Source organism: Adiantum capillus-veneris, chromosome 14 (genome assembly GCF_014529385.1).
Source record: "Adiantum capillus-veneris isolate H3 chromosome 14, ASM1452938v2, whole genome shotgun sequence".
Classification (NCBI taxonomy): Eukaryota; Viridiplantae; Streptophyta; class Polypodiopsida; order Polypodiales; family Pteridaceae; genus Adiantum; species Adiantum capillus-veneris.
Genome location: NC_140944.1, coordinates 17,733,763 through 17,746,494, shown reverse-complemented (window position 1 = coordinate 17,746,494; position 12,732 = coordinate 17,733,763).

The window sequence follows — 12,732 nt, the reverse complement described above, 5'->3', positions numbered from 1 at the left end:
AGAAGAAGAGCACGAGGATATGGTGAAATCTCTCTCTATTGTAATGTGTAGAGCATAGTGAGTTTTTATTAGGTTTTTACAAAAGAATATGTGTACATACCTGGCGGCCCGCCCACTTACCTGGGCGACCACATTGGGCTTTATACCCCAACAACCTCCCACTTAAAGTCCAATGTGGTACTTTAAGTGTGAGAGAAGCTAGTATACAAGCTAATATACAAGAGATGTAGAGAAGTGATGTACTACCCTACACCTAACTGCTTGCGAAAATGCACAAAGCTCTCTGAGGGAAGTCCTTTTGTAAGTAGATCAGCAGGATTTTCTAGGGTGTGAACTTTGACAAGCTGAAGTTTCTTATCCTCGAGCATTTCCCTGATGAAATGATACTTCACATCCACATGCTTTGTCTTTGAGTGATAAACTGGATTGCGAGCCAATTGTATAGCACTTTGACTATCACAATATAACACAGGCATCTCTTCTTTGATTCCCAAATCTGTTACTAGTCGATTAAGCCAAATTGATTCTTTGCATGCCTCTGATGCTGCAACATATTCAGCCTCTGTAGTAGACTGAGTAACACAATCTTGTAATCTACAACTCCATGATACTGCTCCACCAGCCAATGTAAAGACATACCCTGACGTAGACCTTCGGTTGTCTAAGTCACCTGCATAATCCGAGTTTGTAAAACCCTTTACACTTAGCTCCTGACTCCCATAGCATATACGCATACTCTTTGTAGCTTTCAGGTATCTCAATATTCCTTTCACTGCCTCCCAATGTTTCTTGCCTGGGTTTGTCATGTATCGACTTACTACTCCCACTGCAAATGCAACGTCTGGGCGAGTAGAAATCATTGCATACATCAAACTACCCACTGCAGACGCATATGGAATCTTATCCATTTCAGCCTGTTCTTCAAAACACAGGACAATCTTGTTTGCTAAGTTTCACATATGGTGGCAATGGAACACTCAATGCCTTTCCCTTCTCCATATTGAAACGTTGCAAAACCTTGTCAATATACTCTGTTTGAGATAACCAAATCAACTTCTTTGATCTGTCTCTCTCAATGCGCATACCAAGTATATGACTTGCCTCACCCATGTCTTTCATGTCAAACGATTTTTCCATCTTTGACTTCAAAGCTGAAATTTCTTCCAAGTGCTTGCCAGCAATCAACATGTCATCCACATACAAAATAAGGATCAGCCAACTACCATCCTTAGCCTTCTTTGTATATAGACAGTGATCGAACTCACTACGTTTGTAGCCTTGAGAAAGCATAAACTTGTGGAATTTTTGGTACCATGCCCTCGGTGATTGTTTTAAGCCATAAAGACTCTTTAACAACTGGCATACCCAATCTTCCTTGCCTTTCTCAACAAACCCTTCTGGCTGCTGCATGTAAATTTCCACATCTAAATCGCCATGCAAGAACGCTGTCTTGACATCCATTTGGTGCAACACCAAATCTAATATGGCAACCAATGCAAGAAAGCATCTCAATGTAGTCATCTTGACCACCGGAGAGAAGACTTCATCAAAGTAAATGCCTTGTTCTTGCTTAAAGCCCTTGGCAACAAGCCTTGCTTTGTACTTTGGCTAACTATCATGAGCGGTGATCTTATACCTGTAAACCCATTTACAGGGTAGAGCCTTTTTGCCCCGTGGTAATTTAACTAGCTTCCATGTCTCGTTTTTATGCAGAGCTGTCATCTCTGACTGCATGGCCAATTGCCAATTGCCGGAGTCCTTCATTTGCACTGCTTCCTTGTAACATGAAGGTTCATTGCAATCAGTCAACATGACATAGTTCATAGATGGAACAAACCTATCAGGAGGTCGCGTGACACGTCCAGATCTACGCACAATAGGTGGCTCAGGCTCAGCCACAACCTGTGGTTCCACTCTATCCTGTCCTTGCTCCTCTTGAGCCCTGACATTTTGTCTTGCACGTGCAGGTCCATCTTCTTGGAAGACAACTCTTCTAATCTCCTCAACCCTCTCTGGTTTAGAATGATATTTGGATTCATTAAAGTGAACATCATTGCTGCGGACAACCTTTCTGGATTCGGGATCCCAAAGTCTGTACCCCATCTCACCAGAATTACCATAGCCTAGAAAGATGCACTTTCTACTCTTTGGCTCAAGTTTGTTCCTAAATTCCTTTGGAACATGAGTATATGCCTCACAACCAAAGACTCTGAGATGCTTGTATGAGGGCATTTTGCCTGACCAAACCATCTCTGGCACTGAATCCTTCTGCAAAACCTTTCTAGGAGATCTATATACAAGATGAACAGCTGTTGATACAGCTTCAGCCCAAAACCCATTTGGCAGCTGTGCATTAGACAACATACTTCTGACCTTCTCTTGTATGGTCCTATTCATCCTCTCAGCAACACCATTTTGAGGAGGATTGTAAGGAGCAGTAAGTTCACGTTTTATACCTTTTGACTCACAAAAGTCCTGAAAGGCCTTTGAAACATACTCTCCACCATTGTCAGTGCGTAAGCATTTAAGCTTCTTGCCACTCTGATTCTCCACAAGTGTCACAAACGTTTTGAAAACACTAAACGCTTAATCCTTGTGCTTCAGAAAGTAAACCCATACTTTCCTCGAGTAATCATCTATAAATGTCATAAAGTAAGAAGCTCCCCCTAGAGATAGGTTAGGCATAGGTCCACACAAATCACTATGAACAAGTGCCAACTGTGTATCTCTTCTACTGCTTCTATGCTTATGTGGCTGTTGTGTTTGCTTACCATACAGACAATGTTCACAGAATTCAAAATCATTAAATGAAAATCTAGGCAAATAACCAGAATGAGACAAGGACATATGTCCTCACCGGCTATGCCACAAAGAAATGTTCAGCTGCTCGGTTACATTGATTACATTTTTAGAGACATTTGATACATAAATCATGTAAAGTCTTCCAGACTTTACTCCATGTGGTACTGTCATATATAGAACCCTTGGATATCTTCCACATGTTCTGTCCAAAAGTGGTGACATAGCCAGCATCATCAAGTAAACCTGTGCTGATCAAGCTCTTTGTAATTGCGGGAACATGTCTCACATTCTTCAGCGTGAAAGAAGAGCCATTCTGAAACTTCAATTGAACATCTCCAACACCTAAGATCTCACATGTCTGCCCATTGCCTAGCCGAACATGATCTTTAGTGGTCACATAAGAGGTAAACCACTCCTTGTTTGGAGACACATGAAGTGATGCCCCTGAGTCTATTATCTAGTCACTCAGTGCATTTCCATCAGATGCTGTAAGAAGAGCTGAGTCCATTGTATTCTTCAAGAAGTAGATGTCTCCTGACACTAGACTGTCATCCTCTGCAACAGTGTTTGTCACATTTATTTCTTGAATCTTCACTGAGGACTTGTTCTTCTCACCATGGTCTTCAGCTTTCTCTTTGCCTTTTTCTGCTTTTCATTCTCTGCAGTCTCTTTTCATGTGACCCTTCTTGCCACAATGGTAGCATTCTATGTCACTCTTGCCTTTAGCACTGCGGGACTTTCTACGAGACTGATTCCTCTTTCCACCTTTGTACTTTTCTTTGGTCCTTCCCCTGACAACTAAGGCTATTCCTTTGCCTTTGTCCATTGTCTTTCTATTGGTTTCTTCATTAAGCAGACTTCCTTCTACACCTGCTATGTTCAAACCATCTGGAGGTGCAGAATTACTCAAAGCTGTGCGAAAAGTGTCCCAACTTTCCGGCAATGTGATCAATAGGAACATAGCTCTAACAGGTTCATCAAACTTGACACCTTGAGCTGACAACTGACTGTAGATGGTATTGAATTCATTCAGATGATTGGACATAGGGGTCCCTTCTTTCATCTTCAAGTCAACAAGCTTCTTAAGCCAGTATACCTGTGAAGTTGCACTCTGCTTCTCATAAAGATCACTCAGCTTTAACCATGCTTGATAAGCCGACATCTCGCCTGATGCATTGAAGTTAACGCTTTCTACCAAAGTCAGCATAATGGTAGAAAGTGCCAATTCATCCATTTCGCTCCATTCATCTTCGTCCATATCTTCTGGTTTTATCCCCTTGAGCTTTATAGGTTTTATCTGCTTCTTTTGTACCAACACGTGCCAAATCTGCTTCTTCCACAATGGGAAATTGGTTCCATCCAGCTTCTTGATATTGTAAAGAGCAATGTCCTGTGATCCAGCCATAGCTACGCTTCACGGTAGTTTACTTTTCTAGGAAAAATTCGGCAGAGTTTCCCCTGTAAACTGACCTCTGAACCAATATCAACCTGTCAAATGAACCAAGAAAGCTTCAGATTCTGCATAAATTTCGGCAGAGTTTCCTTTGTAAAATGGCTCTGGTGTACTAAAAAACAGACCAAAAAAAACAACTCAAAAAATACTGTCTCTCTGACACTGTAAGCTGCGGGTAAACCTGTCCTGCACCTGTACTGTCTCTCACTGTCCTGTCACTGTCTTGTAAGCATATACTGTGACAATGCCTCAATGGCAGTAAAGCAAAGATGCAATCCCAACTGTCTAACTCACAGTCAATACATCCTAGCTGCCTATCTAAGGGTGCTCGAGGGATCGCTCCAAGACCTGTATCACCGAAAGGATCTCAACATTCGAGAATCCCCCAGCTCAATAAAACCTCACTCGACCCTCAACAAAGGCTGCAGTAAATCTGACAGTACATAGACTTCCCACAAAGTCATACATCCACAAATTTCCCACTGTATACTGTAACCGCTGCAGCGGTTGTTTGCTGCGTGACTCACAGCCAGCAAACCCTCAACAGACATACATCATCTCTGACAATACATCCCATGTGGAAGTACCTGCAATGTCAGGATGAAATCTGGAATATCAAGCAGCAAACACAAGCTACCTGATGAACTAGTGGATGTCACCTACAGTGTGTGTGTGTGTAGATGCGCCCGTGTCGTATGTGACACGCCTCCAAGAACTATGAGCCATCCTTCGATGTGTAGACAGCCACAAATCAACACTCTGGGAGTGTCGATATCCTTAGCACCTGCAGTCGTAGGCCAAAAAACCCAAATTTGCAGAGTCGGATTTGCACCCGCCGAGACCACGTAGTCGAAAATGGCCTGCGCAGACCTTTGTCGAAGCCGAACGGTGACCGAGATGACCTCAGAATGAAATTCTGAGAGCACCGAGCCCTTTGGGCTCGGCCACAATATTTGGGGCCGTGTCTTTGCCTGTCGAATTTCACTCCAATCTGAGTTGGTGACTCTAGCCTCCTGCAGTGCTGCCCCGAGCCTCGATCTGAGCTCTGATACCAGTTGAAGGAGTACGAGCGGAAGTGCGACGCGAGAGAGAGTGCGAGAAGAAGAGCACAACGATATGGTGAACTCGCTCTACTGTAATGTGTAGAGCATAGTGAGTTCTTATTAGGTTTTTACAAAAGAATATGTGTACATACCTGGTGGCCCGCCCACTTACCTGGGCGACCACATTGGGCTTTATACCCCAATAGTGGAGACCATCGTGAGAGAGTACTACCAGCTTGCTCTGGGTTCTGACGTTATTCTGAGGAGGTGGATAAAGGGTGTTGCACGGGACACCGTGAAACATCGACGAGATGCAGCTCGGAAGGCTTTCAGGAGCGGCTCGCCGAACCCTTCGGGCATCCCACACGAGACGTGGCTGCAGATCAGGGAGGATGAGAAGACAACGGCCACGCGATTCAGACAGCAGCGTGAGGCCGCGCAGATACGACAGATGACCAGGGGGCATCTCATCTGATCGCTTGAGGTGAGACGTTCATATGTGTGAGTTGATTTAATTAAGTAAGTATATGTGAAGTAATATCAATACTAATTTTGTGAGTTGTCCTATGTGCAGGTTGTGACGCCTAGTCATCAGTGGACCGGATTTCATATATATGCTTTGTGAGACACCGACATGCTTCCGTGTCTCCTTTTGTATAGACATATATACATGGTTATGATTATTGTTCAGACAGTTATTGTTTTCCTGATGGTTATGGTTATTGTCATTATCATTGAATAGGCATGGTTATTTCTCCTATTCTTGTATAGACATAGTTATGGTTTAGGTTTTGTTTATGGTTATGTTTAACTTTCTGGTTATGCTTATGGTTATTGTTAATTTTGTTTCTGGTTATGATCAAAGTGGTTATATTGGTCAGTTATGGTTATGCTTTTAAGTTATGGCTATGGTTCGTTATGCACTACTAGCCAAGGGGTGTGTAGCGACGGCCTAAAATCTACGGGCGTCGCTTAAGCGATGACGAAGGCGATGCATAAGCAAATCTCTGCCCGATGCATAAGCGACGGCCGATGCATAAGCATCGCAAAATTGTTTTAAAAAAAGTTGGCGTCTTTTATGGGACAACCAAGCCTTGCTTATGCGACGCCATAATTAAGCTTTGCTTATACGACAGTAAATAACGATGGCCTTTGCGACGTTTGCAGACTGGATTACGTCCCTTAATGGACTCTCGGGAATTCTCAGTACCCGCGGGCTCCCAAAGTTCGCCGGGCTTTTCAAACGAAGCTCCTTCTATGTTTCTTGGCGAACACCAGTCACACAATTCAGGTATGCTCTCCTCCCTCCCACACCCTCTCTTGGAAATGTTCGTATGTGTGTGTGTGTGTGTGTGTGTGTGTGTGAGAGAGAGAGAGAGAGAGAGAGAGAAAAGAAAGCTTTATTAACATCTTCTAGAGGCCGAAGTCGGCATGTGTGTGTGTGTGTGTGTGTGTGTGTGTGTGTGTGTGTGTGTGTGTGAGAGAGAGAGAGAGAGAGAGAGAGAGAGAGAGAGAGAGAGAGAGAGAGAGAGAGAGTGTGTGTGTGTGTGTGAGAGAGAGAGAGAGAGAGAGAGAAATAAGTGTTCAAGTAAGTGGTATCATAAGCGTTTGTGGTATTCTTTATGGTAATGATATCCAATGGGTATATGGTCCCCACATCTGTGTGATCAGTGTGATTTGTAAGTCCTAAACTTTGCAACACAAATTCATTGTTAATAAACAACAAGTCATCCATAAACCTAAATGAGAGAAGGAAAGATTTTAGTCTAACTATAATTTAATCGCGATAGACGTCAAATAAAATCTAATTCAAACCATGCCAAATACAAATTACACCATAATGGGGAACAAGAATATCCCATAGGGATTCCCTTAATTTGTTTGACTATATTGAAACCTAATTTGGTATAGCAATTATCTAAGACAAATGCATTGATGCTAATAAAATCATCAAAATGAACAGATATCTCTTTTTGTTTCTTAGTGAGAATATAAGTGCTTCTAGATTTTTTAAACCCTTTATAAACTAAGGTATTTATTACTTTCAATATGTTTTTAAGAGACTCAATCAAGCTATTGGGACCATAATGAGGAATAGCTTCATAGCATGATTTTATATCGAAAGTATGTATGCTAAAGATTGTTTTAGGTAAATTAATTAGACAATCATATTGATTTTGAATAATCCAATAAGCATTGGTATGAATGTGTGTGAATGTATATATTTTGTTGTGTAAGGACTCAATGTATTCCATAAGGCTATTATTTATTGTCTTTAATAACTTAGTTATAACTGATGTAACATTGGAAAACATGCATCCCATTAGGAGAAATATGAACCTTGCATGGGCCTTGTAAGGAATCCTAATTTTTAGGGATTAAGGCTAATGTTGTGTGGGGTTTAGGGGGCAAGGGCATTGAAGAAGGTAGTTTTGAGTAGGCTTTTCTAGCCTTTTTTTTAGACAAATGTAGGATGTGGACCTAAAGGGTTGCTTTCTCTCTCTAGCTTTTTTTAAAGTGAAGGAAGCATAGGGGTGTGTCCACATCAGCAATTCCGTGGGTCAAAAAGAGTCAAAATTTGACTTTTTTTTAAAAAAATTCATTTTTATTTGTTTTTTACTTAAAACTCCCTCCCAACATATATACATATCCAAAAATCATTTTTTGACCCATTTTTTAACCCACAAGCTTAGAAAGTCCATTTTTTCAAAAATCTTTTCCCCCAAAAAGTAATAAACATTTTGTTCTCTCATCCTCCTCCCTCCTCCCTCCTCCCTCCCTCCTCCCTCCTCTCTCCCCTCTCCCTCTCCTCTCCTCTCTGCCCCTACCTTCCTCCTCCTCCCCAATCTCTCCCTCCTTCTCTCCTCCCATCCTGCTCGGCCTCTCTACCCTTCCCCTCTATCTTTTCATCATTTGCTTCCTCACGCAACAGCTTCCATGGTGCTCACGGACATCACAAATGGTTTGCTTCCACCACCACGTACTCCGCACACTAGAAGCATACATATTCGCTTACCCACGGCATTTGCACCGAAGACCACTAGTGAAGGTGATCAAAGGTCATCACAGGAACGTCGCACCGCTTGTGAGACCAATGTTGACATTTGGGTGGATGGCCATTTGTACCCTTACGATCCTATAAGCCGCTTCCATCGACCGTTTAATAGCCTTTCCACATTTCTTCAATTTCTTGGGAGGGGAGAAGCAGGCTTGTTAGGCTATTGCAAGCGGCTGTGTATGGGTGCAGGTGCTTCTTTGCATATGTGGATGCACGAATGTCAAGCTCTTCACCTCAAGACGACGGCATTACAAGAGAGTGTTGCCTCTTCGGAGAGGGTAATTAAAAGTCTTGAACAACCAATGCAAGAAAAGGAGTCCCACATCCAGAAGCTTACCAACACCATCACATACTTGAAAGAAACACCCCTTGGTGCAAGGGAACGCAAACACCCGTATTCATCCATTGAAACTCTTGCACATTCCGGAGGAGCACGCAAACGATGAGTTACAGCCACAAGGTGATTTGGTCTTTACTTGCATGCTGCATTCTTACTTCACACTATTTTCTAACATTTATGTTTATTTGTTGCTAGAAACTTCATCCAGGAGGCATGCGGTGGAACAAGCCAAGATAATCGAGTCAACCTTCTCACTAGTTGTCTCAATACGAGGAAGTTATTTCTATCTTACAATCACCTGGAGGTAAGCACATTAAGGATGCAGTCACCAAGGACCTTATGCGTAAATTAAGAAATGTGGTTAATGATGATGACGTTCAACAAGCTTGTGATGAGGCTGGAATCAGCACCAAAGCCTATCAGGCTATTTTTCAACTCCTAAAGGATGCCCTCAAAGAACATGGCATTGTGGAAAACCTATTTTCCGTTCCTCACAAGGTCAAGCTCGCAAAGAAGGCCACAAACGAAGATGTGTTCTCCCGCATTGGGACATACCTACACATTGAGGACACAATGCCAACTTCCCTTTATGCTTCGTGCGCAACAAAGACAAGGGGAAAAGGTAAGAAACAATCCATAAGACCTTCAAATAAGGGCTTTCCTTACACAATGTGGAACAATATTTTCGTGGATCTTAGAAGGCTTCAAGAAGCCATGCTTAGATTTTACGAGTTACCTGAAGAAGGTGACACACTTTACTTTTTTCTTTGGTATTATTCTTTTCATAGAAGCTGAAGTTTAAGGTCTTAGCACTATTTATTTTGTAGTGCTTGGCACAAAAGTCGCTTTTGTGCTGAAACTCGATGAGTGTCAAATAGTGAAAGGCCGAAGGTTAGAGAGGCTAAGTGTCACTCTAATGAACGAGGCCCTTCTGCAAACCAAGCGAAGGGATTCAGTCGAGCCATATCCCACCCTATCTTTTAGCGTGCAATCAGAGAAATACATTTTGGTGGTTGGGTGCTATTGAGGTGCCCAAAGAGACCAATGGAGTACTTTCGTGGATTTTTTAGAGAACTCCATGGATCACAGAAGTAATACACTCCCAAATTGCAGGTCAGAAGTTGGAGATTGAGGGCTTTGGTAGTTATGATGTGGAGTGGCACTTAGGTGGGGATTTGAAGACCATAAAGTGTTTGCTTGGCTGCAAACAAGGGGCTTCTTCTCTCATGCCTTGTCTATTTTGCACTCGAGGGTACAAACCTAATGGACAAAAATCACATAAGAGCACTGCAAAGGCCAGTAACATGCTTCCATGGCAAGGGCATGGAGAACAAGGGTTAGATTGTCATGATGTCGGAGATGAAGGTAGAGAATGGGAAGCGTCTATTCTGAGATGTCCCATGCTCAATGCCCCAGACCGTGATCCAAAGGACCACACTTGGAATCCAATCTTTCGATTTCCTCTATCAAATGTACATTTTTGTACATTACACGCATTCATGCGTATTTTTGATAGGCTATTGAAGCTCCACATTGACTATGCTTTCACAATGAAACCGTTGGAAAAGTCCCAGGAAGCGATCGAAAGAGTGGAGGTACTCTTGAATTCCATTGGCTGTCACGGTGGAAATGTGTCTATAGTTGCTGCAAAGAACACAGGGGAGGCCCATGAAATTGCTCAACAAGTGTCAATGAGTGGACAAAAAGCTAGACACTTTTTGAAGAAATTTCCCAAGGAAAGCCAAGTCGATATGATGCTCAAAGCAGCTCCAACCAGCAGGCAAGTAACCTTTGGGAGCTTTGAAGGAGTTACGCAAAGCTACTACTGACAATGATTCAAATGGCGAGCTTGCAAACAAGCGCAAGCAAGTTTGGGCCCATTTTGATAAAATGGTCAAGCTTATGAGCCTTAACAGCACAACAGAAGAACAATGGCAATCATTTCAAGAAGCTTTGGCGGATTTTACCAAGGTCTTCACCCTTTTTTGGGGTGAAAATAACATCACACATTACATGGTAAGTCATTCATGGTGTATTCATTACAAGGGATTGTTTTTATTTACTAATGTGGATCGTTTGCTCATGTGAACAACATATCTTGTTTGTGCATGGTGCATTTTTTATGCACAAGTATGGATCGCTTGAAATTTTTAGCACTCAAGGCATGGAGAAGTCCCATTATCGAGCAAGGGGAGTGTACTTCATGAATACTCGACATGGTGGTGGAATGGTGCAATCCAATTATTTGGAGGAGATGTTCAACTGGTTTTTTTGCACAACATTTGCTCGTAAGCTAACAATGGAGTGTGCGCGACAATCCAAGATTGCTATTGAAGTGCGCAAATGGAGTCGTCAAGAGCATAGCAACAAGTGGAAAATGTCGCAAGGTCCCACCAAGCATGCTGCATGGCGGCGATGCAGAGTGCGACAAGGATCAAAGTGGATACTGTGCAAGTCACTAAACGTGAACGCAGGGTCCAACTCTTAGCGACATGTTTATTTAAAAAATAATACTTCTTTTAAAAAAATTAGTGTGAACAGGGCCCTTTTAAAATGGGCCCTTATAAATATTGCATGCTCTCATAAATCACTCATTTCTTAAGAACAGGTGAGCTCTTACCAACGAAATGGCGCGCACCAAACAAAGCGCGAAAGAGCATCCGCCTGCCAACAAAAACACCCTCCAAGGATGTGAGAAGCCGTCATGGCTTAAAGGCACAAGAAAACGGCCACGAACACCTGGCCGTTCTAGGAACTCTTCTGGTAGTGGGCATGGTGGTAGGGCATGAGAGTCATCAAGGACTGTTGAATCTCCACCTCCTCAAGATATAAACCTAGAAAGAGAATGAAGCAACGTGCCCAGCACTGGAGAGAAGCAGAGGGCCAGCAAACATCAGAGTCCGATAGGGAGCAGCCGTCGCGCCCCAATCACAAGCAGGACCATCCAGGACTCGGGTGGTCAATACAGACACCGAATCAGAGAGTGAGCCACCATGGCTGCGAGAAAACATACCGCACACACACCGGGTGGCCGTTGGGGGGAAGACATTGCCTCAAGGCAAGGGAGCTCTCCCCACACGACAAGATCGGCAACCAAGGGAAGAGGAAGAATCAGAACAGGCTGCAGAACCAGCCCCTAAGCATGTAAACAGACGCAAGTCTAAGTTTTTCAAGAAGCCTTCACGGCGCCCGCTAGCAAATGTGCAAGTGCCCCCAAGACAACCGTAGCGGCGCCAAAAAATAACAAGGGCATTTATAGAAATCCGCCACTACCAGAAGAGGATGGAGCTCTTGATTCGACGCGCCCCCTTTGCTCGCACTGTGAAGGAAGTGCTTCAAAGCTATGGAAATCAGTATAGAATGCAAGCAATAGCGCTAGAGGCTATTCAAGAAGCTGCAGAGGCCCACATCATTTCAGTGTTGGAAGATACCAACCTATGTGCCATTCATGCAAAGCGAGTGACAATACAGCCAAAAGATATGCAGCTTGCACGACGATTGCGACGAGACTTCAAGCATTAGCCGAAGTTACCCCTCTTTTTGTATTGCACACCCTTATCTTTGTAATGATTTGACTTTCCAATGACAATATGATCAACGGTTGTGTCTACTCTGTCTATTATCTTTGTAATTTCAAGTTCTGTATGTAATTGTAGTCAATTTCAGTAAATTTGTGCATTTTAAGTAACCTTAGGGTAGATAAGCCTACAAGGGGCAGAAAAAGGCCTGGCCACAACGGCGCGCAAATGGCCCATCCAAAACTGATGGATGGGCCATTTGCGCGCCCTTGTGGCCAGGCCTTTTTCTGCCCCTTGTAGGCTTATCTACCCCCAAGGGTACTTAAAATAACCAAATTTACTAAAACCTATTGGTTTTGCATCAATATTTTATATGGATCCTTATGGACACCTTTTTTTGGTCATTTCAAGCTTTGAATTCCTTATAGGATATCAAAACAAATAACATATTGTGAAACCAAGTGTCCAATGTAATTTGACTTTTTGGTGCAAGGGTGTAGTAGGTAGAGCTAAAGCAA